Here is a 23,952-nt window from a genome sequence, read left to right on the forward strand (position 1 = left end):
CTTTTTCCATCTATCTCTTGCTCTTCAACTTTATTCTCTGCTTCCTTATCCAGAGAGATTTAAAACTCCATCAGTAATGGAAAAACTCAACCCTCCAGGTCCAATCCCATAAAAGCTTCCTTTCTTCCTGAGCTGGGAAGAAATACAACCCCCGGGACCTTTACTGACTTAGCACTTCCAGGGAAGTCAGCCCAGGCCTGGCCAGACTCATTTTTATCACAATCTATGGCCATCTGTGGGGACGGGGGCCCAACTTGCTGCGCCCAGCTAATAGATGATGTCACAGGAGTACGTATTCCAGCAGAAGGTAGAAGTGCATCTTAGAACTAAAGAATTCTTCTGGGAAGCTAAAACCAGTGAATTCCAATTGCTACTGCTAGAAGTTCAGAAGAAACACTATATGAGGAATGTTATGGACGGTGCTGATTGTTTCTTGGTTAGCTGCTGAGATGCGTAAATGCTTTTTTTTTTCTTTTTCTTTTTTGCAGGTCAATGAGGGTTAAGTGCCTTGCCCGGGTCACACAGCTAGTAAGTGTCAAGTGTCTAAAGCCGGATTTTGAACTCAGGTCCTCCTGAATCCAGGGCCGATTCTTTATCCACTGCACCACCTAGCTGCCCCCATGCATAAACGCTTTTAAAAGAAGGCAAGAGAAGAGAATTCTATTTAGTCAGCTTTCTTTCCTGATTAAAAATAAAAGCAAAGATCCTCCCATCCTCCTTTGTGGGCCACTATGGGATGTTCCCCACCCTGATCTTTTCCCTCCCTCCACCCCACTCCGGTAAAGTGATTAGTGAGACAATTACAAATACCACCCAACACAGCAAAACAGGCACTTCAGCTTAAGTGTGACAACAGTTTCCCCTGAACTTTGCTATTTATTGATTCCATGTACCCTCTTTTCTACCTTAATGATTCATACCTTACACATGTCTACATGATTTATATAGAGGTTCTGAGACACCTATTGCTCAGCTTTTGCTGTGTGCTCCAAGGGCTCCCCATGGGATCAAGTTCTCTGCTGAGCCCATCACCTATTTAGTCAAAAGAAATCCCGTGGAGCCCACATGAGGACAGTAGAAAGAAATAATTTAAGTTACATGGTAGGGAGGGGAACTGTGGGAAAACTATCTGCTAGATTAGCCTTAGAACTCAACCCAGTATAGTGGAATTTCACATTCATCCCTTCCTATCAATCTATGATTTCACTGAGGGAGGGGAATGGTTCAGAAAACAATAACGAAGATTAGAACTTGAGAGTCCTGGATTCTTCTCCCAGGTCAGCCGCTATGTGGCCATGGGCAAAGAGTACATGGTGATTCTCTGGGTTTAGTTTCTCTCACTTAAAAAGGGAGAAATTTGGAGCAGATCAAAGAAGCTTAGGATGAGAGCTAAAAGGTGCCTTAGGGGACGACCAGTCCAACACCACCATTGTACAGAGGTGGAACCGGGGCACAAAGAAATTAAGTGAGCCGCCCAAGGCCACGTAGCTAGTCAGTAAGGTGACTATGACTCTGTGCTGCATCTTCAGATGCTTCCTAAGGTCCCTTCCGGCTAAATCATTCTGTAATATCTATGAGCCCAGGGACTCCAGTAACAAAGCTGGGGAGCAATACTTGCTACCTACTGCTCATGTGCCGAGCCTTCCGGAGAAAGTCATTTGTATCCACAGGCTCTGGTTTCCTCACCAATAATATGGAGAAAGCCACACTGATGGCCTACCTTAGGCCGTCCTGAGAAATAACTAATAAAAACTATGAAAATGATTGTGAACCACTTTCCGGGCACTTATTATAAGAGTTCTTATTAATAATAATTTAGCACAGATTTTACTACATTTGTGTAACGGTGAGTACCTAGAGTCTAATTATCTGTCTTATTTTAATATTTATGGAATTAATCAAACTTTTTAATAGAAAACCCCAAAATGAAATTACCAGGGGCATGCTTCAATGAAGACAGATGCAGCATGCTGTGGGAGAAGACAGCTCGACTTTATTAGCAATACACGGGCCCCGCTATGTCATCTCATGGAGTCAGTGGGCCAGTCAGGCCAGCGGGAGGCAGGGCCTGTGGCTTCTAGGCTATACACGCTGTATCCTAGGGAGCACCCCATCTGTGGGCTTCCGAAAAGAGACTTGCCCACAGCCAAGCAGCCACCTGTGCTCACAGCAGAGGGTCTGACCTGCTTACCTGGGCTAAACTGTCTACCCAGGAGGCCTGTCTGACTACACCTCGTGGCTGGTTAGTGGTCCAGACTGGCCCAATTTCTCAACTACACACTGTCAATAAAACCAGAACTGAGCTCTGAGTTTGTATAGGCGTGTGTCTGGGTTATTTAGTGCATAAGAGAGGCAGCCTCCTCTAGGCTCCTTCCCATCCCATCCAGCTGTTCAGCCATCCACCTGGATCATCTTACCATCTCGCCACCTGCCCAGCCACTGCCCCGATGCCACCTGGAACAACATCTTTTGGAACTGACCTCCAGAAACCCTGGTTTGCAGAGCAGTTCATCACTTGGGTTTGGGAAGTCAAGCCTAGGGCTTGACTGTCTGGATTGGTGAAAGATTCCTCAGCCCCACCTCATTCACTCACTCACTCCACCCTATCTACTTGGCCTCAGGACAGACTTGCTACCCATCCAACTGTCCTCACAGACCCATTTAGCCATCTGTCCTGCCCCACCCACGTGGTGCCCTGCCTCTCATTCTGGGCATAGTAATCAATCAATACTACCATGGCTTTAGGAAAGGGCATGAGAACCAACTTCCCTATGGGCCAACTCACCGTCACTGTGACTTCCCAGATCAAAACACCCTTTCATGACCACCTCGCTCCCTTGGCCGCCCCCCACCTCTTTTTCTACAAGCTCCTTCAGGCAGGTTGCTAGGAAAGAGCAACAGAATTACTCACACCACTTGGGTGAGGCGAGAGTCACCAACTTTGATCCTTCCAGTTCAGTGGAGAGCCACCAGGCCCATCTGCCCTTGCACTGCATCTTATGTTGCGCCAGGTATGGCTACATAGTCTCAGGAACTGTGATCTGGTTTGCTAATGCTCCCTAAGGACTCCCGAGCCTTATCATAGACCCCCAACAATTCACCCTTAGGACTCCTGGGCCTTTCCAACTGTCCTACAGATTAGTTTTTTCATGGGTTGTCTTTTCCAATTTGATTACAAGCTCTGCGACATTTTCTATGTATATCCCTAGCACCTAACTTAGTTCCTGGCATATAGTAAGGGCCTAATAAATGCTTTTTCATTCATTCTCATGCCTAAGAATATAAACTCCTTGAGGGTAAGGACTGTGTCATGTTGGTATGTCTTTCCAGGGCTTGGCACAGTGCCTGGTATATAGAAAGCCCTAAATATATAGGTGCTTTTTTCATTTATTCAGGTAGGACTGGCTGACTCAAAAGATTCAGACACATTCAAACATTGTGACTATAATTCTTTTTGTTTTTGTGTGAGGCAATTGGGGTTAAGTGACTTGCCCAGGGTCACACAGCTAGTAAGTGTTAAGTATCTGAGGCCAGATTTGAACTCAGGTCCTTCTGAATCCAGGGCCAGTGCTCTATCCACTGCGCCACCTAGATGCCCCGACTATGATTCTTTTGTTTGTTTGTTTGTTTTGTTTTTGGTTCGGCAATTGGGGTTAAGTGACTTGCCAAGGGTCACACAGCTAGTAAGTATCAAGTGTCTGAGGTAGGATTTGAACTCAGGTCCTCCTGAATGCAGGGCCAGTGATCTATCCACTGTGCCACCTAGCTGCCCCAACTATGATTCTTAAACTAGAGAGATGACATAGTACAGACCTCAGGCAAACTAAGTCATTTGTACTAAAGGGCCAAGTAGATTCTGTAACCACCAGCACCCTGGACAAATTTGCAAAATAGATGGAAGCTTGTGTTGGGCTTCTTCATACCTTCTTTTCTCTGTCTCCTCCCATTTCCTGGCCCTACCCTTAAAACCCCCTGTCCTGAGGCAGGTTCAAAGGCAGGCAGCAAGATAGCTTATCTTTTGTCTGTCCAAAATACCTGCTTCAAACCCCACTTTGGCCTTCTTATTTTCCACAAGTAACTCCTCCTTTCCTTTGGCCTTCATCTCAGAGAATCATTAGAAAGGAAAAAGTCTGATTTTTCTCAATATAAAATTTCCACTAAAAAGTGAATGATTGATAGGTTCAACCCAACAGGAAGCATTTACATTTTCTATTTAGAAGAGAAATTAGTTAACTAAAGAGCTCAGGAAGAGTTCAGAAGTGGCCTGTTACTTTTTGTTTTAAATGGTAAATTCAATAAATCGATAAAAGGATTAATCTTCCAGTCTTCAGATAACCTGATTTTGGCAGAGATAGTTAACATTCTGGATGCTGAATCCAAAAAATCCCCCATGATCTAGAATAGGGGTCACTCAGCAATGACAATACCAGGTCCATATCCCAAAAAGATCATAAAAAAGGGAAAGGAACCCACATGTACAAAAATATCTATAGCTGTTCTTTTTGTGGTGGCAAAGAATTGGAAATTGAGAAGATGCCCATGAATTGGAGAATGGCTCAACAAGTTCTGGCATATGAAAGTAATGGAATACTACTGTAAAATGATGAGCAGGCAGATTTCAGAAAAACATGGAAAGACTTAAGTGGACTGATGCTGAGTGAAGTGAGCAGAACCAGGAGAACATTGTACAACATTGTATGACAATCAGCTGTGATAGACTTGACTCTTCTCAGCAGTGTAATGATCCAAGACAATTTCAAAGAACTCATGATGAAAAATATTCTCCACATCCAGAAAAAAGAATCGTGGGTTCTGGATGCAGGTTGAACCATACTGTTTCTACTTTTGCTTTTGTTTTTTCTTTTTTGAGGTTTTTCCTTTTTGTTCTGTTTCTCCTTTCACAACATGATGAATGCAGAAATATGTTTGATATGATTGTACATATATAACCTATATCAGATTGCTTTCTGTGTTGGGGAGCGGGGAGAAAAGGGAAAGTGGGAGAAAAATTTGGAATGAAAAATCTTATAAAAATGTTGAAAACTATCTTTACATGTAACTGGAAAATAAAATACTTTTATGATTTAAAAAAAAAGAATAAAAAAAGAATAGGGGACAACAAAGTGATCTAGCTCACTACCCCTTTCTGTATGCAAAAGAGGCAAAAGTGATTTTTACATTTTTTTCAACAAAGTTTTATTGTATTAAAAACATAAAACTATTCTTAGCTGAGGGTCTTACAAAAACAGGTGGTCCAGATTTGGCCCTCAGGCCCTACTCTGCTGAACTCTAGTCTATAATGATGGGCTGAATCTGCCAACATGGAAGGAAATGGTGATAAATGTCAAATTCTACACTTAGGTTCAAAATACCACCTGTGAAAGTAGAGAATGTGGGAGCTACAGCTATACCCAAGAGTTTATATAAAAAAAAACCTTGGGGTATTAGTAAACCACACATATAATATAAATAAACAATATTATGTGGGTACAAAAGAATATTTTTAAATAATGTCTTTTTTTTGTCCAGACCTATGATTTAATCAGGAAGGGTTGAAAGGGTTTTGATAAGTATTTTTAATACAATTGATTTCCTTTGTAAGTCCATGTTTTTAATTTGCCCATTTAAAAACATTATTCTGAGAAGAGGCACATAGGCTTTACCAGACAGCCAAAGGGGTCTATGACACAGAAAAAGGTAAAAAAGACCCTTGGTATGGGGAAATCCCAGAAAAGTAAACTCCTTCTGCTAATACAGATGGCTACTTGCTCTGTAACGGATCATTATATAGTGTTGAGAAGGTTGCTTGGAACACTGAGAAGCTAAGGGACTAGCCCAGAGTCACATAGCCAATATATGTCAGACATGAGCCCTGAGCCCAGCTCATCCTAACTCCCAAGCCAGCTCTCTTCTCTGTTCACTCCCAGCACACTGCTTCTCATGTTGATCTTCAGCTGTAGTAATAGAACCACAGTATTAAGACAAAGTAGTCCCTCTGTAGGATACATATCATACCTAGGGTGCCATGTTCAGTTCTGGATGCTATGATCAGATGGAACACCCCAAGGATGGTAAGCGAACCCAAGACCAAGTCATTTACCTGTGAAGGAACTAGGGATGTTGAATTTGGAAATGAGGCGATTTGGGATGGAGAGAGACAATAGAGCAGCTCTCTTTAAATACTCAAAGGACTGTCATAAGGAAAAAGAATTCTACAGTCTGTGTGGTTCCAGAGGATACCACCTGTCGGTGGAAGTGATTGTGGCTGTATAAAGAAGCATTTTAACAGCTAGAGCTACCCAGAAATAGAAGATGCAGAAACAGTGAATATCTGGCATGTAGTAAGCACTTAATAAATACTTATTGACTAATTGACATTCAAGGTCTTCAAATAGAGTTTGAAATGGAAGAATTAAGAAATTGAAGAATTAGAAATTGAATGTCAAGGACATTCTCATATGAGGGTAGAGGGGTAGACTAAATGACCTCTCAGGTATCTCTTGATGCTAAAATATTCTACAATTGGAATCTGTGGAGGAAATATTTTTGAAAACTGAAGGGGCAGCTAGATGGCGCAGTGGTTAAAGCACCAGCCCTGGATTCAGGAGGACCTGAGTTCAAATCCAGCCTCAGACACTTGACACTTACTAGCTGTGTGACCCTGGGCAAGTCACTTAACCCCCATTGCCTGCAAAAACAAACAAACAAAACTGAAGAGTCTTTGCCCCTTGGCTATTTGAAGCAGTGATACTGACTTCTAGCTTCCTTCCTCCTAAAATATCTGAAGGCAGGGTCAGCAATCCCACCACTACTTCTACAGACAAACCAATGTTTTCCCCAATCTGTCTTCTTTTAACTGTTTTATCAATCTCCCTGTAATCACTTCTGGAATTAGAGGCGGAAAGCTAATTTATCAAAGACTCTGGAGGCCTTTGCAAGATCACCTAAAGAAGACAAGTCAGAATTAGAAAAGTTTATCATGTTTTAGATGACTGTACAATTCAGGTTTTTCTTTTTTTTTTTTAATTACATTTTTTTTTATTACTTTAGCCCTACTCTACCTTCTCCTTTTACCATTGGATATATATTTTTAAAGGGAAAAACAAAACCCTTTTAACAAATATGCATAGTCCAGCAAAAGAAATTCACACATTAATCATTCTTGAAAAACTATGGTTCATTGTGCAGTACTCATCCATCACTTCTCTGTCAAGAGGTGAGTAGCACACTTCATCATCATTCCTCTGAAGTTGTGGTTGGTCACTGCATTGATCAGAGTTCTTAAGACTCTCAGAATTGTTCATCTTTACAAAGTTGCTGTTATTGTATAAATTATTCTGGTTCTGCTCATTTTACTATGCATCAGTGCAAACAAGTCTTCCCAGGTTTTTCTGAAGTTGTCCCTTTTGTCAATTCTTACAGCTCAATATTATTGCACTACATTCATACACTATAATTCCTTCAGCTTTTCCCCAAATGAATGGCAATTTCCACTTAGTCTCTAGTTCTCTGATAAAACAAAAAGAATTACTATAAATGTTTTGGTTCAATTTTTTAACATATGGGTCTTGTCCCTCCTTTTTGCTCTCAGTAGGGCATAAGTCTGGTAGTGATATTACCAAGTCTAAAGATATAAACAGTTTAGTGACTTTGAGGTTATAATTCAGTAACATAAAAGTTGAGATCACACCCTAGGCAACAGAAGCATCTTTTGGTCTAAATAGGACAAACTTTGATTTTTATCTCAAAAGAAAATGGAATAAGATGGGCACAAGCCCAGTTTGGATGGACTCTTGAATATACTTTGAGTAGTGTAATAAAAGGAGTATTAACCTGGCATCCCAACCTCTGACACTGGATTTATAGAATCTAAAGCCAGAAGGCACCTTTGGGGTGATCTACTCCAATCATCTAATTTTACAGATGAGGAAATTGAGGCCCAAACACTTACAGTGATTTCCCCAAGATCATACTGACAACAGAGCTAGAATTTGAACCCAAGCCTTCTGACTCCAAATTCAGGGTTCTTTCTACTAGTTGTGTGGGAAAAATAATAACGATCATGATCATAATAATAACAATATTATTTGTTCTTACTTCACAGTGTTGTTGTGAGAAATACCCTTTTCAAACATCAAAGTTCTATAAACTTGTGACCTCTTGTTGTTATTATTATATTCATTCTGACCCACTAGAGTGACTATGGGAATCCTTAAACATTCTGGATCCTCCCAGAACCTTGAGCCCAAGTTAAGTGCTACTTGTGTCTTGCTAACAAGGACATCTTTATTCTCCTTTATTATAATGACTGAACATGGCGCTAAATCGAGTGCTACTTGATTTACCTTTACCATGCCACTAAATTATTCTGACATCTTCCTACTCTTCCCCTCTGCTGGAATCTAGTTTTAATTAATTTTGAGTTACAAGTCAATTGTACCTTGTTTATTTTCCCCTTCAAAACATGTTCATCACTAGAGCAACATTAGTCATAAGTGACACTTGCAGACTCAATCAATATCCATAGAACCAAAGAAATTGGAGTTACATGAGGCCAGTCAGATCATCTAGTCCATCTCCTGGGCTGAACCAGGGTCACTGACCATACCATACATGGGAGGCCCCCAGCACTAAGCCCCATTCTTGCCTGGTCTGAAAACTTCCTCCATTACTGTCTCACAAGGCCTTTTCATACTTCAGTGGATTACTCAGTGGTCAGTGACCTCTCCCACCCTGATGCTTAGGCCCATTCCTTTGGTGCTAAGCCATTACTATGGTGCTGCAGGCAAAAGGGAGGAAGAAATGGAAGGAGGCGAGACAATAAGAGGAAGGATGGGAAGATTGGAGAGTAATAGAAGAAGATTCTATTTTAGAAGTTAGAAACTTCATTTATTATTAGGGACGAGTAAAGTTCCATCTTATCTCTGAGTAGTAATAACAATAACAATAGTAATAATAATAGCTTCCATTTGCATAGCACTTTAAGGTTTACAAAGCATATGTGTATATATGTACATATATATATGTATATATATACATATATGTGTGTCTATAAAATTTCATTCGATCTTCACTGCCACCCAGTGAGATAAAGTGCTATTATTATGCCCTTTTTTACAAATGAAAAAACTGAGGTTGATAGAGTTTAAGTGACTTGCCCAGTGTCACATAGCTTGTCAGTGTCTGAGGCAGCATTCAAACTCAGGTCTTCCTGGCTCTGACTCCAATGTTCTATCTACCCTGTCACCTAGATGCCTTCTGAAGGCTTTAAAAGAACAAATGCTCTATGACTCCGTTCACCACGATCTCCTCCTTATGAATAATCCCTCTAATGATGCTGACTACAACCCATCCAAAACCCACCTATTTTGGACAACCCAAATCCATTTCTTTCCATCAATTTGCCATAGGAGGTCCACTCAATGTGCTGGGAACCTTCCTTGAGTTCTCTGACATCCTGGAAATATAGACAGAGAAAGTGGGTGGTCCATTAGTTATCCTTTGTTCTGACCATAGGACCCACCCATATTGGTTTTGGAAGGTTCAAACATTTTTGATATTTCCTTTATATTACTCCTCCATCATCATTCCATATTTGTGATGTGTTGTAACCTGCTTTTCATCCACTGTGTATAAACAGGTAGAAAAACATATAGAAGGAGGAAAAAAAAGAAGGGAAAAGTATAATAAAGGAATATGAAAAAAGAAGAAAGAGAAAAAAAGGAAAAGTAAAAGGTTCCTCCGGAACAGTAATTTTTTAGTAACTGATCCTAGAAATAGCTAAAGTGCACACAAAAACATAAAGGAGAAGGTGACTTGGAAGCAGAAAACCGGGTACAAATACATTCTCTTGGGTGGCCTTGAACTTGTCACTTAACCCCAGGAGAGTCATGAGGCTCAATTAAGAAAGGAAAGTAAAAGTATGTTGAAAGGAAAGTGAAAGTAAAGTACATTAAAGTATTTCTTTAAATAAATGGTAGTTGTTATTAATTATTCATAAGTATTAATAATCATTGATATTAATTACAACCATGGGTGATTATTAATTGTTGATGGTAATTAGTGCTATTAATAATAGCTGTTAATTATTGCTGTTGGTAATTAATAATAATTGTTGATGTTACAACAGTCACCAGGACTCCAATCTGGTGATAACTTCATTCCTTGAGCTTTCTTCTGCCCTACTGCTGAGCTCAAGTAATGTTTATAGAGCAATACAGGGGTTTGCTAGTAAATATTTAAGGAGGGGAGGGGGAAGATGTAGGTATGCTTCTCTTAAGTTTATTTAATTTTTAATTCATAGAATAAAAAAGAATGGAATGTTATTTCCATAACATACCATAAAAAAGATGATTGCACATGAAAATGCAAAACAATTACGTACAACTTGCTATATCTTTAAAACATATAATAAAGTCATCATGTAAATTTCCCCCTTTTTTTTCTTCTCTACCCACCATGACAACCATTAGACACAAATAGGTGTGTGTGTGTGTGTGTAAATTTATTCTATATATACTTCTTTTTTTCAGTTCTTTCTCTGGATAAAGATAGCATCTTTCTTCATATGGTTTTATTTTTAACTTGTGTCTTTATAATAGTCAAAATTACTTGGTCACTCAAAATTATTCTGAAAATAATATTGCTGTTACTATTATACAATGTTCTCTTGGTTCCACTCACTGTTAAATTCAATCTACATTATTACCAGTTCCTTAAGTCTAGACAATCAACAAAAAAATAAATCAAGCCCCAATTTGTAGCATTTGTTGATTTCTGAGGTATAAATGCTCACATGGGCAATTTAACCATGGGTCCTGCAAGCTGGTAAGAGTTGGCCCCAAGATACCCGTGCTTAACACTTCAAGTGGTACCTCCAGCACCTGAAGTAATGCCTCCTGAAAGAAGGATTGGGAATATATTCTGACAATGTTATGTTTTTAAAAACACCAAAATGGTCTAACTGGCCAAAGATCTTCAAAATAACATTATATATGTATTGCCCCAAATGGGAAGCAAACCTAAATGTCCAACAACAGGTGCGTGGTTAAATAAATTGTGATACATTCATATATGGAACAGGATAATGACAAGGCTGAGGAACACAAAGAAATCATGAACTAGTACAAACAAAAAAGAGAACCAGGAAAAAAATGTAGTTACCACAGTAACTATAATTATATGAAGAAGAGGGAAGAAGAAATTGAAGAAGAGTGAATAAAAATGAATGCCCCCCCCCATTCTTAAGGAGACTCAAAGGTTGATTGAAATTAACCTAAATATTAACAGTTTTTTCATTTGTTTGTTTGTAATGATTGACCTTACTCTTCTGCTTAGACTCAGAGGACAGAACTAAGGACAAGGTTATGCTCAGTGTAAATAATTGCTTCTTTAAAATCAGAACTCAGGGCAGCTAGATGGCACAGTGGATAGAGCACCAGCCCTGGAGTCAGGAGGACCTGAGTTCAAATGGTGCTTCAGACACTTGACACTTACTAGCCATGAGACCCTGGGCAAGTCACTTAACCCCAATTACCTCATGAAATTAATACAAAAAAAACCCCCAGAACTCTCCAAAAGTAGAATGAGTGCTTTGGGAGACAGTGGCCAATCCCTCATTCTAAGTCATCAGACCAGAGGTCCCCAATAATTATGAGATTCTGTGATTCTGTGAGTGAAAATGTCAATGGCACTAGCCACCTTACATTGCTGTTATGAGGAAAACACTTTATAAACTGCAAAGGTCTTTTAGAGGAAACTGAGGGGGGGTTGGAGGAGGGGTTGTGGACCGAGCCAAGATTGCAGAGGAAAGGCAGTGACTTGCCTGAGCTCTTCCCAAGACCCCTCCAAATACCTTCAAATAATGCCACAATTCCTGGAGCAACAGAACCCAACAAAAGGACAGGGTGAAATCATTTTCCAGCCAAAGACAACTTAGAAAGTCAAAAGGAAAGGTCTGTTGTACGGGGGTGAGAGTGGAACACAGCCCAGCATAGGCTGTGCCAGAACAGACCCAAGTCCAGCTCAGCCCCATCCTCAGTGAACCAGGTCTCCGGAGCCTCTGAATCAGCTGCAGCAGTAACTGCTTTTGGAACTCAGCCCACAGATGGTAAGGGGGTCAAACAATTGGCCAAAAGAAGATGACAAGGGTTTCTTTGCTAGCACTGAGGCAGGACCCTGTTTTGCTCATACTCAGCTCCGGGTCACAGTCTTGGGTGGCAGTGCCAGGCAGGGGAGGAACACAAACACACCAGAGCTTGCAGCCACAGTGGAGGGGGATTCTTTTCATAGCTCCAGGGCAGAAAAGCTGGCCTGTGGTTACTTGCAGACCAGAGCACAGGCCAGGAAAGTAGTAAACATACCTCTCCTTAAATCATGCCACCTTGGAAGAACTAAAGACTTACAAATTCCTAGAAGTATCTTGGAAAACAGCTGTTCAAATCCCCTGAAGCTTGGGACAGTGCACCCTCCTACGTAGAAGCAGTGCCCCCACTTTAACAAAGAGTTAAAAGTCAAGAAATAGGCTGGGAAAATGAGCAAACAGAAAAAAATGCTGACCCTAGAAAGTTTCTATGGCGACAAGGAAGATCAAAATACGGAAGAAGATAACAAAGTCAAAGCTCCTACATCCAAAACTTCCAAGAAAAATATGAATTGGTCTCAGGACATAGAAGCACTCAAAAAGGTCTTTGAGAATAAAGAGAGGTCATGGAAAAAATGGAAAGATAAATGAGAGTGATCATGAAAAAAAGTCAACAGCTTGACAAAGGACACACACACACACACACACACACAAAATACTGAAGAAAAAACACCTTAAAAAACAGACTGGGCCAAATGGTTAAAAGAGGCACAAAAAGCCAATGAGGAAAAGAATGCCTTGAAAATCTGAAATGGCCAAATAGAAAAGGAGGTACAAAAGCTCTCTGAAGAAAATAACTCCTTAAAAATTAGGATTGAACAAATGGAAGCTGTAATGATTGGAATGACGCCACCTGCTGGAGACTTACTGTAGAAGAGTTCCACCCATGAAGCGAAGGTCTTTGAGGGCAAGACCAGGAGTCTTTTCTTTGGGAAAAGGAAGTGACGCAGGCGAGTGGGAGGAGGAAGGAAGAGACTGGCGCTCAGTCTCGCGCTTTTTCCTCTGGACTCTGGTGGAGAAGGGAGCTAGAAATGTGCTCTCCCTTTAGTAGATAGGAATCTAGGCCTTTCTCTCTCTTTACCAAATTCTTATTCTCCTTAATAAATGCTTAAAAGTCTAACTCTTGCTAAAGCTTATAATTTATTGGCGACCACTCATTAGATATTTTAGACAGTTTAGCTAGAATTTTAGCCCTTAACAGATGGCTGACCACGAAGAAGAAAGCTAAACCTTAGTCTTCTGATCTTCTGGTTGGGTAAGAAATTTCCCCTACCCTCTCCCTTGAACTGCTAAATACTGGCGTACTGGCTGTGTTTTCCCCTTAAATTTTTTCAAATGGACCTTTTAAACTCCCTAATTACCCTATTTTTGATTTTAGTCTGTTTAACCAGACAAATGGGAGATAAGATCATGTTAATGCTTTGTTTTTCTGGATTTTCTATTTTTCTTTTTATTTTTGTTAAAAGAGCCAGCAACTTACTCACACAAGGAAATATCTCCCCCTCTCCCAACCATGCTTTTTCAGAGAAACCTGAAGAGATTCCTGCAGCTTTTCCCAGTTCTAACACTAATTGTAGCTCTAATTTTGCATGCTTAGAGGCAAGACCCACCCACTAGAAGTTTTTAATCCCCTAGCGCCTGGAGGCAAAGTGGGGGAAGAGGAATCCAGGCCTGAGTTCAAAATCAAGTCTGATTCAAATTGCGCTGGCCCCTCCCCTCCTCTCCAGACTCCACCCTCTACTCCCCCCATGGCCAAGCCCATTGCTTCCCCTGCCTGGGAAGTCCAGAGATCTGATGCGCATGCTCAACTTTCTGTAACTACATTTGCAGCTTCAGGCTCAGCCCTTCCCCAGCCTGGCTGTGCTTCTGAGACAACCTTAGAAAGCCCTTTAAATTCCAGATATACTCATTTTGTTCATAATTTTGCTAACCTGCTTTTGTCTTTAATTAGTAATCTTATAAAGCATTAGTATGGTGAAAAGACTGACAGACAATATAGAGGGGTTAAAGAAGAAAAACTCAAGCTGAATAAGAATGACAATCATCACCATAGTTCAAGACTCCGCTTCTTTTGCCATGGAAGGGTATATATTTTACAGAAATGTAGAAGTAAGCAGCAAGGTATTGATATGAGTATTGGGGATTTTAGATATCGGAATCAAAAGTGTTCTGAATTTACTCAGAGTATTAATGTCAGTTCAGAGGTTACATAGGATTTCTATGCTATTATATACACATTTTGAAATTAATGGTATGGGTTTATTTTCATAGAGATTTTCATGCTTTTGAGATTGTGTCTTATACTTAGTTTTTAAAACAAGGAGAATATTTGTAAAAGCTTTTTTATAGTCATGTGATCAAGTTTATATTTTATAATACTCTTATTAAGTTCATATTCATTTAGATTTCCTTAGTTTGAATTTCATTGTCTTTTATTGTTCCATGTGTATTTTCTTCTATTCATTTGTCTATCTAATTTTGAAACATTGCAAGATGGTTTTGATTTCATAATACAATGTTAATTCTAGGAGTATTGTGCTCCCATATTCTGAGTTGTTTGTTTTTGTTATTTTTTCTCAACTGATTATTTGATCAAACTCTTTAAAGCATTTCCCTGGCAAATTGTTTGCCATGGCAAGTGTAAATTGATTCTAGAAGTATTATTTTTGATAAGCATATTCCAAAAAAAAAAAAGAGGGGAACATTTGTAAAAGTTTTCTTTGAGATTGTGTTGTGCTTTAACTTGTATTTAAACATGTTCAGATTTTTCACAAAAGTAATGGTATACTAAGTAAAAAAAAAGGGTATTATTTGAAATTGTTGCATAATTATATATTATATTTTGAGTCAAGATGTATTCACATTTTTTGCAATCATTTATTATCCTCAATTTTTAAATCCATATGAGACTTGGAATTATGGGAACTTATCATTTAAGACATTAATTGCCTTTATTCTGAGTTATCAGATACCAGTTGGCCAAGATGCCATCCAATCACAAGAGGAATACATGCAAGAGCAGACACTGAACTGTCACATGAGGGGAGACATGCATGAAGTCAAGGTATGGCCAAGGGAACGGCTTTTGACAAATGTTGAGGTTGGATTCTCTTGGTTTAATATTTTATTTTCTTTTTCCTCACAATACTGTACAGATGGCTGGAAGTTTTGATCCCACCCATCTCACTTCTACACCTGGCTTCTATGCTCCCTCCTATATGCCTGATGCCATGGACATCTCAATCCCATGCATCTGATTAAGTCTGACTCAGTTTCCTCCAATATGTTCAGTGGCATGGACATGTATTCCATCCACCTATTTTAAGCCTGGCATACTGCATGGACAGTATATATTGCTCAAGTGTGGGAATGCTCATATCCCATCATTTCTCTGTTCTTTTATGGTAACCCCCATAATTATCTCAGATGTCATGATAAATAACAGTGTTGAATTTGGCCTTGACATCTGTTACCAATTATATTAGATTTTTTAATTTCTCATAATGGCATGAGGATAATTAGGCAGATGATGCAAAAGGTGATGAAACAAAGATAAAAATTATTTTTAAAAATTAATATCGCAGCAATTGTCTTCTCAATTACTCTCCATAAGGGGGGACTATAATAATAATATAATTTTAAAGAATGGTTCAATTTTTGTTTTATTATATGTTTCATGTTTAACAACTAAGATTCTGAATTCCCTTAGACATGTTTTTGAGAACTTTCATTGTTTGATTTGATTAAAGTTGTGTTAAGCTCAATTTTGTAGGAAATTTTCCTGGCTGATTACCAGCATCCACACATCACCCCCTGAAAAGACTTCCATTCCACGACTACACCTAGAGGAAATCTGAGAAAAGGCTTTCAGAGACTTTAAATGAACAGTTTTGTTTTGTTTTTGTTGTTTTTTTTTTCTCTCTTTTCTCTTTCTGTTATAATATACACTATCTGTAACATGTATTCTCTGCAGAGGCCCTCCCTTTGCAAGACCAATGTCAAAGCGTCGGTTCATGAGGACAAAAAATCGCCCCTCTGGACAACACTTTCCTCTCTCCCTTTTCTATATTGATATTATATTGTTAGTTAGCATAGGTTATTATATTCTGTTATTTTTGACTGTTTCATCAAGGAAACGTACCGTTTCTTGAGGAAACAAAGCGGGGAACTGTAACAATTGGAATGACGCCACCTGCTGGAGACTTACTGTAGAAGAGTTCCACCCATGAAGCGAAGGTCTTTGAGGGCAAGACCAGGAGTCTTTTCTTTGGGAAAAGGAAGTGACGCGGGCGAGTGGGAGGAGGAAGGAAGAGACTGGCGCTCAGTCTCGCGCTTTTTCCTCTGGACTCTGGTGGAGAAGGGAGCTAGAAATGTGCTCTCCCTTTAGTAGATAGGAATCTAGGCCTTTCTCTCTCTTTACCAAATTCTTATTCTCCTTAATAAATGCTTAAAAGTCTAACTCTTGCTAAAGCTTATAATTTATTGGCGACCACTCATTAGATATTTTAGACAGTTTAGCTAGAATTTTAGCCCTTAACAAAGCTTTATGAAAAATCAAGACACAGTAAAGCAAAACCAAAATAATGGAAAAAATAGAAGGCAATGTGAAATATCTCCTTGGAAAAACAACTGACCTAGAAAATAGATCCAGAAGAGATCATTTGAAAATTATTGGACCACCTGAGAGCCATGATTAAAAAAAATGCCTAGACATCATCTTCCAAGAAATTGTCAGGGAAAATTGCCCTGATGTTCTAGAACTGGAAGTAAAATAGAAATTGAAAGAATCTACTGTTCCCTTCCTGAAAGAGATCCCAAAATGAAAACGTCTAGGAATATCATAGCCAAATTCCAGAGCTCTCAAGTCAAGGAGAAAATATTGCAAGCAGCCAGAAAGAAACAATTTAAGTACTGTGGAGCCACAATCAGGATAACGCAAGATCTAAAGGAAACTGAGCGAATTGTGAGTAATGGACTTGAAGTCAGAAACCCTAGATGCAAGCACCATTCCTACCTTAGGAATTCACTTAGCCTTGAGCCTGAGAAATGGCATAATATGGAACGTACTACATACTTCATAGGAATCAATCAACAAGTATTTATTAAGCATCCATTATACGTGGCATACAGTGGTAGGACTTGGGTATTTGAAGACTAAAAGAAAACCGTCCCTTCCCCCAAGAAGCCAACATTCTAGTAATGGGGGAAACAATATGTACATATCCTGGCATAGGGGAAGGGATGAAAACTGGCATTATTAAGAATCTTCTATGTGTGAAGCACTAGGCTAAGTACTTTCACAAATATTATCTCATTTAATCCTAACAACTCTGGGAAGTAGGTGCTGTTATTATCCCCATTTTATAGTTGAGAAAATGGAGGCAGAGGTTAAGTGAGTGAGACCACATTTGAACCCAGGTCTTCCTGACTTCCGGCTCAGGGCTCTATTCACTTAACTACCAGCTGCCTTTGACAAATGTCCAAACTAAAAACAAATAAAAAATAATAATCTTGGAGGAGAAAGCACTGATAGCTGAGGGCCTTATGGAGCAGTTAGTGTTTAGGCTGTATTTTCAAGAGAACTAGGGATTCCGAGAGGCACAGGTGAGAAGGGGGAGCATTCCTGGAATGGGGGCCATCTATCATGAAAGCTTCAAACTGTGATTGAGCAACAGCATGTAAACAAACCTTAGAAAGTATGGAAGGAAATAATGGAGAGGAGGGAGGGGAGGGGAGGAGAGGAGAGGAGAAGAGAGGAGGGGAGAGGAGAGGGGGGAGGGGAGGGGAGAGGAGGGGAGGGGAGGGGAGAGGAGAGGAGAGGAAAGGAGGGGAGAGGAGAGGGGGGAGGGGAGAGGAGAGGAGAGGAAAGGAGGGGAGAGGAGAGGGGGGAGGGGAGAGGAGAGGAGGGGAGGGGAGGGAAGGGGACAGGAGAGAGAGGTCTCTCCCTTGAAACTTTGTCAGTGAATGTTACTTTAACTCAGGGAAAGTCACTTTGATCAGTGTAATTATGATTATAGTGCATTTTTTCAATGGTTAAAATGTGTTGTACTTCAGGACTTCTGTATGTGGCTTGGAAATCTTTTGTCATTGCAATGGCACACACCAGTGACAGACAATAGCAGGGGGCCAGGGGCAGACTGGAGTCTGCAGGCTCTTCTCTTTCTCCGTCTCTCTGTCTCTCTCCCTCCCTCTCTCCCTCTTCCTCCTCTCTCTCTCTCTCTCTCTCCTTCTCTCTCCCTCCCCTCTCCCTTCCTCCTCCCTTCTCTCTCTCTCTCTCTCCTACCCAAACCCCACAAAGCAAGATTCTCCTTATTAAGAATCCCTTTCACATCTCCAGATTAGGCAGTCCTCACCTCTCCTTCCCCTGGGAACATTCCCTTGTGTTGCCTTCTGTTGACTAATCAGAATGCAAAATCACTGGGCAGAGACCATATTTCCCTCGCTGTTCTCACAGCACCTCTGAAGCATGAGCACTCAATAAAAATTAACCAATAATGATGAGGGTGATGAGGTTGACAGTAGACTTCAATCCACTTTGCAAGCTACAAATCCTAAAATACAAGTGTGTCCCAGGCACCATGACGATAGCCACCATTTATTTAAGTTTTGCACTTTACAGGTATTATTTCCTTTCATCCTCACAACAACCCAGGTAAGTAGATGCTATTATTATCTCCATTTTATAGATAATGAAACTGAGGGTCACATCTCGACTATATCTGAGGCCACCTTAGAATTCAGTTTTCTTGACTCTAGGACCAGCGCTCTGGACACTGAATCACCTACATCAATTGACCTCCCTTTTAGCATGTGTTGTTTTCTTTTAGAGATATGGATAGGACACCTGGCCCTATTAACTGAACCACCCTAGGCAAATCACTTACCCCTTCTGGCCTTCTGTTTCCTCTGTAAGAGGAGGGCATTGGACCAAATGATGTCTGTAATCCCTCCCGAGTCTAAATCTATGATCCAATGTATTTCTAGGACACTTTTTTTTTTTTTAGTGAGGCAATTGGGGTTAAGTGACTTGCCCAGGGTTACACAGCTAGTGTTAAGTGTCTAAGGCCAGATTTGAACTCAGGTACTCCTGACTCCAGGGCCGGTGCTCTATCTACTGCACCACCTAGCTGCCCCCAAAATTAGGTGCCTTCTCACTTGATTAGATTTTTTTTTTTTTTTGCTGAAGCAATTGGGGTTAAGTGACTTTCAATCGCAATTATTTCAATCGCAATTATTATTACATAGCTTCCCTTCCATATACTGTTAGAATTGAAACATTAGAGATCATCTAATTCAGAGATCTTTAACTTAGGATCCACAGACCCCCAAAGGAGTTCATGGATAGATTTCATGGAGTCCATGATCTAAGATGGGGCTGAAATTACATCTTTATTTAAATTTAATGGGTTTCCTTTGTAATCTGAATACATTTTATCATGCATTTAAAAACATTCTAAGAAAGGATAGGCTTTATCAGATAGCCAAAGTCTGGCAGTCACAAAAAAGGTTGAGAAGCTTTGATCTAGTGCAGTGGATAAAGCACTGGCCCTGGATTCAGGAAGACCTGAGTTCAAATTGGGCCTCGGACACTTGACACTAGCTGTGTGACCCTGGGCAAGTCACTTAACCCTCATTGCACCCCCACCCCAAGAAGAAGCATTGATCTCATTTCAATCCTTGTATTTTACATGTGGGTAAATTAAGGCTCGGAGAGAAATGATTTACCCAAAGCCACACAGCTAAGAAGTGGCAAAGTAAAGATTAGAACCCAGTACTGACTTCCTAGCCTGGGACTCTTAGCCTGTGCCTAATAATAATAACAACAACAACAACAATAGCCTACAAGTTAGAAAATCCATGAGTAGTTGTCATCTCCAAATATCAGGATGGGAGATTTAATCATTACTATTTTCCTTCTATCACAGCATCTTTTCCTGCACCTTTATTGGGACAAGCCTCTCTCTCCTTATTATGCTGATGCTAATGTACATTCTTTTTCTGCTTCTGTTTTCAAAAAGCGTTCTAAGTCTTTGACAGGTAGGAAATTTGCATTTCCATTAGTGAAGCCTTTGTCAATTGTGATTCATAAAAGTGCCAGAAGAAGGGGGTGGGGGGAAGGAAGGGAGAGACATATTGTACTTTAAAAAGAAGACTTTATTGCACGGTTCAAGGGAAGGCACCAGTGGAGATAAAGACTGAGGAATAAGCCTGGTGCTGCTGAAACTCTTACAATAAGGAGATACTTATTAATGCAGAGCTGCCATCACCAGCCAACCACAGGGAACCGCCATCTGAATGTGACTTTACTAGCTTGCAATTTGCGATGTTTAACATTAAAATAATACGCTCTTGGAAGGTGATAAGGGGGCATCTGGCGCTGGCAGCCCCAGACAAGTGTTCCTAGCTGCTGCTCCATTAGCTCCAACGCTAATCTGCTCATTGCAAATCTCTCCTGTTCTTCTGGGCAACTCTGATGGGGCTCAGGGCTTGATTTGTAGGTGTGATTTGTTGAACTCTCCATGGCGGGAGAGTGAAGATGCGGAAGAAAAACAAAAAGCCAAAGAATTCCCGGCAGCGGAAGGAATCATACAAACAGTACAGCTTCATTTGTTATCTCATTTGCCCTTCAAACTCTGTCCCTAAACACTTCCACAGTTAAATAATTCAGTTACTACATTAAATACTATAAAAGAGCAGGCAGACGGAAAGTGATTAGAAGCCAGAGGCCAGGGGGAAACAGATATCCTCAAAGGTGATGGGGAATCAGAATGGGGGGGCGGAGCGGGGTAGAGGGGGAGATTGAGAGAAATAAAATGACAGGTGTGAGTGAAACTAATGGTATGTTACAGTTAGGAAGCTCTGGCCACTTCTGGAGCGGTCATCTGGTCCATTCTCCTGTTTCTGAGCAGTCAATGCTGAAATCGTCAAATCATCTATCCAAGACAGATAACAGGATAAATGGAAGGAAGGAAGGAAGGAAGGAAGGAAGGAAGGAAGGAAGGAAGGAAGGAAGGAAGGAAGGAAGGAAGGAAGGAAGGAAGGAAGGAAGGAAGGAAGGAAGGAAGGAAGGAAGGAAGGAAGGAAGGAAGGAAGGAAGGAAGGATTCTAGAGGTACGTGGCTAAGTATGCTGGTCAAGGGAAGTAAAATCACAGCAGCAGTGCCAGTGCACATGGTAACATGGACAGCTGGGTGAGATATGAAATGTCCTAGATTTCAAGCCGGAAAGTGTCTCTGAGATATCTCATCCCCATCATTTTATTCAGGAGTAAACTGAGGTCCAGAAAGGGGAAATTAATTTCCCAAGATCATATACATAGAAATGGCAAGGCCAGGATTTGAACCCCAGTACTCTAACTCCAAACCCAATGCTCTTTGCACTATACCATGTCTGTCAATACTGACCTAGACCATTTTAAAAAAGGTATCTAGTATTCTGTAAACTTACAATCAAGATGTTATTCCTGATCCACCTTTATTCGTTCAACATTTGCCAAATCGTGATGATGGACAATTCATTTAACCTTTCTGAGCCTCAGTTTCCTTATCTATAAAATGGGGATTTTTTAGGCACCGTTAGTGCCATTTTTTTGGATGATTGTGAGGATCCAATAAGATAACGTATATAAGTAGCTGTGATAGGATCGCTGTGTACCAGTTCTCCCTCACATACTCCCCTTTCCCCTCTTTTAATTTTTTCCTTAAACAGACTATAAGGCTGTCCCTGGATTGGCCCAGGGATCTAGGGTCCAAAGGAGCTTCTGGTGGCTTCTGGTTGCAACAGGTGGCTTCCTGGTCCCCTAAGGATATAAAAAGACCCACTAGGGCAGAACTTCTTAAACTTTTTCTACTTTTTCACCCAAGAATTTTTTATGTGACCCCCAGTATATAGGTATATAAAATAGGTATACATAACCTTTTTCTGTTGCCACATTTTTCGTGACCTCCACATTCAGTTATGTTACCCCATATGGGATCACAACCCACAGTTTAAGAAGCTTTGCACTAGAGGCTGAGCCCTTCAGAGTTGATATATGTCTCAGGAAATCCATCACCACCCTTCTCCTGCTGACCAGACACATTTCCATTTGGAATTGGGGGAAGGAGGTAGGGGAACAGTACTGTCTACCCAAACTAAATGCTACAATATCTTTCTTGAAAAACCTTCCTTTGATAATAGCCAAGTAAACCTCTTTTTGTTAACTGTCCTACAGGAGACTCACTTCACTCCATGACCAAATTTAAAACTAAGAGGGTACCAATTTGAGTCAGCAGGCATCTCCCACTGGATGGCTTTTTGGGTTACCCACAACTTTGATTCTTTTAAGACCGTGGTGTTTGAAGACTCACAACCATAAGGAATCACCAGAAAGACTCTAGAACCAGGGAGCAGCTCTGAACAGCTGAAATTCCTATAAAATTTCCCAATTGGAATTAATCCAATGTTCTTTCTTTCTTCAGTCCACACTGTCCCAAACCCACCATGTCCACTCTACTAAGACTGTCATCTCCATCTCTTCCCCACTGATTGCCTAAACTCTGCCCCCTGTGTCCCTCAGCTCTAAACGGTCACCTTGTGCTTTATCTTGCTGGAGCAAAGACTTCCCATCCCTTCCTAGATCACATCACTGCATGTCACTCTGTGTGTCTTTACCCTTCCCACACCTTCAAACCATCTCTTTTTCAGATCCCCTTTATGTGATGACTTGCTTCATTAGAATGTAAGTCCTTGGGGGGCAGCTAGGTGGTGCAGTGGATAAAACACTGGCTCTGGATTGGGGAGAACCTGAGTTCAAATCCAGCCTCAGCCACTTGACACTTATTAGCTGTGTGACCCTGGGCAAGTCACTTAACCCTCATTGCCCTGCCCAAAAAAAAAAAAAAAAGTTCACAAAGAATGTAAGTCCTTGAGGGCAGGTACTACCTTGCTTTTCCAGATGATAGCATTCTATCTGGCATATAGTAAGTGCTTAATAAATATTCTATCTATCTATCATCTATCTATCATCTATCTATCATCTAACTATCTACACATCTAGCTACCTGTGCATCCATCCATTAATATGTCTATCTAATTTAATTGTAAGGTGTTTTTTCCTAAATCAAATCTTACTTTGACTTTTTGCATTCTCCACCAACTGCTCCTAACTGTACCCTCTAGGGCCAAACAGAGCAACTGTAATTCCTGTTCCTCATGACATCCTTTCAAATAATTGAAGACAGCTATCATATCTGCCCCCCTCCCCAAGTCTTCTCTTCTTCATCATAAACATTCTCAATTAGTCTTTTTGTGGTATGAACTTAAGAACCTCTACCATACCGGTCACTCTTCTCTGGATATTCTCCAGTATATTAATGTTCTTCCTAGTACATGGTGCCCCAAACACAATTCTCCCAATGTGATTTTACCAGGGCAGAAGACAGGAGTTCCGTCACTTCCATATACCTGGATGCTCTATATCTTGTAAAGCAACATGAGCTCACATTCACTTCTGTGGCTGCTGTACCACAATGTGGAATTATATTGGGCTTGCTATTCCTCCCCAAACCCCAGATCCTTTTCAGATCAATGGCCAGTTAGCCATGTGTTCCCCCATCTTGTACTTGTGAATTTTATTTCTGGCTCCAAGTGTGAGACTTGATTAACATTTAGCCCAATTAAATTTCATCTTATTACATCAAGATTCAACATTCCAGCCTGTCGAGATTTTTTTGAACCTTGACTCTTTATTCCAGCATATTTTAGCCTTCCCAGCTTTGTGTCACCCGTAAATCTGATTAATATGAATAAGTATTCTGCCTTTGTCCAAGC

The sequence above is a fragment of the Dromiciops gliroides genome, chromosome 6 (assembly GCF_019393635.1).
Source record: "Dromiciops gliroides isolate mDroGli1 chromosome 6, mDroGli1.pri, whole genome shotgun sequence".
NCBI lineage: Eukaryota > Metazoa > Chordata > Mammalia > Microbiotheria > Microbiotheriidae > Dromiciops > Dromiciops gliroides.